Source organism: Rosa chinensis, chromosome 5, assembly GCF_002994745.2.
Source record: "Rosa chinensis cultivar Old Blush chromosome 5, RchiOBHm-V2, whole genome shotgun sequence".
Lineage (NCBI taxonomy): Eukaryota > Viridiplantae > Streptophyta > Magnoliopsida > Rosales > Rosaceae > Rosa > Rosa chinensis.
The window spans coordinates 29,506,092-29,510,966 of NC_037092.1; the positions used below are offsets into that span (position 1 = coordinate 29,506,092).

Genomic DNA, 4,875 nt, shown 5'->3' on the forward strand with positions numbered 1-4,875 from the left:
TGTTTTACAGGTTTTTGGGTAGTCCATTTTAAGGGTGAATCTGCCGAATTTTTGGTAGAACTATCCCTAAGGTGGGCCCCACATGGTCACCTCGGATTTCAGGATGAAATTCGGGGCGGGTCCTGTCACTTTCTTTGTTAGTTTAGTGTATTTTATAGTTATTTACTTTGTTTATTTATTTTATAGGTATCTTGGAATAAAGAAGAAGAAAAGAAGTAAAAGAAGGATTGAAAGGCAAAATCAGGAAATCTGCCTGTGCAGATCAGTCAAATTCGATAGAGCACTGAGACCAGCTCACAATGATCCAGAGGATGATCTTTACATTGATGGAAAGCCTTGGATGTCTAGTTTTCAAATATTTCTACGGCTCGTCAATATCATTTTTCTAAAGGAAGTTATGGCCGATTTAGTAGAAAAAGTTCAGGCTGTGTGTGAATCTGAGGTTAGACGGGAATTTATGTTTCGAGGCCCAAATCACACCAAGAAGCCCGAGGACGAGTTTGTGCTTCATAATCCGACTTATGATGGACAAATGGCACGATGTGAATAGTTAGAATAAGTCATCAAGTTCAAGAGCCAATAGGAAAACTCTACCTAAGCACGTGCATTCTAATTCTTTTAGGTTTTGGATTTCCTACACAACAAAAAAAGATGAAGGCAACCTCTAGGCATATAAAAGGAGATCAATCTGAGTCTCTTCCTCCCCTTTTCATTATTTTGTGTTTTTGATTCCAATTATGTGTAACTAAATTTCCAGTAGTTAGGGGGCAGTTGAAGCCCCAAGACATGATCCATAACATGCTTTGACATTCAATTTATTTTCCAATGAATAAAGTTGAGGTTTTGTTTACCGATTTCTCATTGATGAATTCTATGTTTGTGTGCTTTGGAGGCCTACTTAGTATGCATGCTAGGGTTCTAATACTTTGATTGTTTGATGGCTGGATCAATAGTTGGATTCCTCAAATTATCTAGAGAAGTAATTGGTAGTTTTCACTAGCAAGTAAACAAAACCCTAGGTTTAGCAAGGCTCTAAGTTATTTGTGATGCCTAGTGATTGCTCAAACTCTTTTCAAACTTAATGATCTCAGCATGTTTAATCTAATAAACGTACCTTTAGGTTGCATTGCTTGGGAATAGTCTAGGTGTAGAGCACTTCCTGCCTAGCATACCAAGTAAGAAAGGGTAATAGGTTGTGTTCAAGCATACTGAGCCAACCTGAGTGTCTTCAACTGATTTAATTGGTAGTAAATTGGATAAAGTGTGTTGTGTGTGATTGTTGAGGGTGGATACTTCCTTCCTAGCTAGTTTCATTTTCTTGATCTCAACCATTCTCAAATCAGCTTTTCTTTATTTTACGTTCTGTTCTCTGTTTTTCTGTATTTATTTAATATAGTAAACGAACTCCAAAAATTCCCAAATTTTGTGTGGTTGACGCATTTTGTGCCTAGAACGTCTCTGTAAATTTTCATATTTTTCTGGATTGTTTTGATTAGGTTTTTAGCTTATTTTTCGACTGCCATTCAGTAGGAACTACAGTCACGTTATTGTGACTTTTGTTGAAGCATTTAGTTAAACTTAATCCTCTACGGGAGACCCTTATTTCCCTATACTACAATTGACATATTTGCAGGAGAATAAGGAAAATCAATAGCTTTAAATTTAGGGAAAATTTTGCAAACAGTACACCAAGTAAAGGCCACTAATAATTTTCGTACATAAAATTCCAAACCAAGCATTTTGGTACACGAACTCTCAGGCCCGACCCACTATGTAGACACGACGTCAATGATGCCGTTAATTCTAATGTCATTATTAATTTGTCAAAGGGTAATTTCACTACTACAAAAATTGAATCAGACAACAGTTAAAAACTGTCGTCTGATATAGAGGGTGACTGTCGTCTATCTCGGTGACGTCTGATGAAGGTGCATTTAGAAAACTGTCGTCTTAAGGACTCGGCATCGATGTCGACAGCATTAACTGTTGTGTGAACTTTACTCAGACAACTGGCAACTTAAGCATCCGTTGTATGTTTCCAATTAAGAAGTTGCTTTTCCCTATAACCATTGTGTGACTTACATTCAGAAAACTGTTGTTTTATATCATCAGTAATCTGTTTTGAATTCAGACGACAGTTTTGTGTTTTGTGGATGTTGTGAACATTTTGTACTCGACACAGTTGTGGTGTAACGCTTTGGACAATGTTTTTGATTCATTCATGTTGTCTGAATTGATATCCAACAATGATATGAGTAACAAATCTACTCAGACGACATTTTTTGCTTTTTGTTGTCCTAATTGTATGATTCACATTTAATAATGAAATCAAAAATCACCAAATAAACAGTAATTACCAATATATAATATATCTAATATTGTTATAATCCACATAATTGTACCTAAATGGATTAGACAATGCAAAATAAGGAGCGTATCTATAATACTCCAATACCAAAAGATGGAGCACATCGATACTACTCCACTAACAAAATGGGACCAGAAATGTACTTTACATTGTCACTTCGGAGCACAAAAACACATTTCCTCCCTATTTCACTTCAGAGCTTTCTACGGCATGAGTAACTACATACTTTACAGCTTGAGGATATTCTTCACCACATAACTTGCGATCTCATTACGCACTTCATCAATTTCCACTTGACCATAAACATGGTTGGCTCTCCTAGCCCACTGCACGTAACAGTTTAAAAGTCACAATGAATTAAACTACTCATGCCATTTGATAAACTTAAACAAGACTATTCTGAAAGCTAATGGCAAAAATGCAGACTTGTCATTTTCAAAATGAGAAATTTCAGTTACCTTATCTGCAAATGACAAGTTTGTATCATGGATGATATCCCTCATATATCTCATCACAAAATAGCCGCATTGTTTGTCACTTCATAAACAAAATTTGTACAATCTGCTAACAAGAGCTGAGCTCACTTCAACTTAAAAATAGAAATCAAGATGAACATATGGCATTACCTCAATGAATCCTCGCCCAGTAACATTTGGTAAAGAGCAGGAGAATCTGATGCACTGTAGCTCATCATGCTCAACAGTTGTATCAGCACCATCCATCACGTCATCACAAACTTCTTGCGCTAGATACTTCCCTTCTAGAGCACATAGTAACCTGTAAAAGATATAAGATCAAGTATTTTTCCCATTTATCTGAAATAGAATCTAAAATGAGAACATCTGCAAAATCAGTAGGCTTATCGGGAACAAAGTAATGAGGCACAAATGTAAGATGAAGAATACCTTGTGGTGGAATGAGGAAGGTTAATGTGATGACCTGGTTTTCTGTTATTTAATTTTCGTAATTAATAATGGACCAGTTGTACAAATATTTGTTATTGTGCTTTATTCGTAAGTTGTTTGTGAAGTGGAATGGTTTTCGTACGTATAATTATTCGAATTTCACAGTTTAGGGGGTTGTGTGATGTTTTACTTTTTATACGTTGGGATTCTCGGAAAACTTCCTTCACAAAAGTTATAGAACGCATCGATACGAGTTCGTGGACATGTGGAACGTGTCAATCGGAGTTCGTATGAGAAAGTTATGGCTAGCGGAAGAAGTTTCCGTGTTAGTATAAATAGAGAAAAATCGGAATTTATTTTCATTTTTCCCTTTCCTTTTCCAGAAACCCTCTCCTCTATCTCTCTTCTCTCTCGGTCGATACCTTCAATATCAAATATTTCAGACTGACCCGACCCAGCTTTTCCGGTGATCTCCGGCGACCTCTAGCCGTGAAACCTGCACAGAATGACTCGTCTCCTCCTTCTGGTCGTCTCTGTGGCATCCTCTTGTGGCGATAACCACTGTGTACGGCGCAGCAAGGCGGTGCAGCTTGGTGTTTTCGGACCCGACCGGAAAACACAGTTCCGGTGATGTCAAGGCTTCAGGCTTCCATCTTTGGGTTCGTGGGAGGCTCCTTGATCGATCTATGGTGTTTGTTTCGATTGATTTACGTGGAAATCGGTTCAACTCGGATTGAGCAAAAATTCAAAGCTTGTGAGGTAGTTTTCGACCCTTTATGCTTGTTTTCTGACTTCGAGCTAGTTATGAGAATTCACAAGCATGCTTAGATGAAGCTTTTTGATGTTGGGAGTTTTGTGAAATATTGAGTTTTGGCCGGCAGCTGTGCACCACCATCTGTGGCGGCTTTCCGGCCATGTGGAGAACTGTTTTTGATATTATATATGTTCTAGTCGTTGATGCGAGCGTTTCGGTATATAATATGCAAATTTTGGAGTTCGTATGGAATTGTTATGATTTTTACAGTTTCATACCCTTTATTCGATCTGTGAGGATTCGAGCGTCCGATCGACTTGTGGTTTGGTCACATCGATCGTGGGAGTATTCCGGAGACTTTGGGAGGTCTCAGATGTGGTTTTGCCTCAATTGGCGCCACTTAGGGGGTTTTAGTTCAAAACAGAGGTTTCGAACTTAAATCAAATGTGAATCGTCACTAAGTTGGAACCGTATGTGATTAGGTACTTGACGAAGTACAGTGGACGATTATTTTTGAATTGGTGGCTTTGTGCTTTATTGAAGACGCAGAAGGAGTTCGAGGTGAGTAATCTCACAAGGTTCTTTATGAACATAATTACCATTATTGTTTTGGCGTTAATCATTAACTGTAAACTATAGTTGGTATTAGTAGGCATTCCTGAGTGAATGACTACGTATATATATATATATACATATATTATGACGGATATATATATATATATATATATATCATTGTGGATGATTGTGATGAATAATAATATGCATGATGGTGTTCATATTATTGTTGAATGTGACTTTTCAGGAAACAATATTGTGGAAAAAGATGTTTTCTATTGTTTGAAAAGTAT

General features: G+C 37.3%; 1 long non-coding RNA gene across 1 annotated transcript; it reads right to left on the reverse strand.

Annotated features, from left to right (window-relative positions):
- Positions 1 to 2,553: 2,553 nt before the first annotated feature.
- Positions 2,554 to 3,304, reverse strand: LOC121049128. Its single transcript, XR_005799463.1, has 3 exons — positions 3,274 to 3,304; positions 2,995 to 3,145; positions 2,554 to 2,694 (listed from the first exon to the last, which is right to left on the reverse strand). It is a non-coding gene; the product is annotated as an uncharacterized LOC121049128 (long non-coding RNA).
- Between the last annotated feature and the right edge of the window lie 1,571 nt (positions 3,305 to 4,875).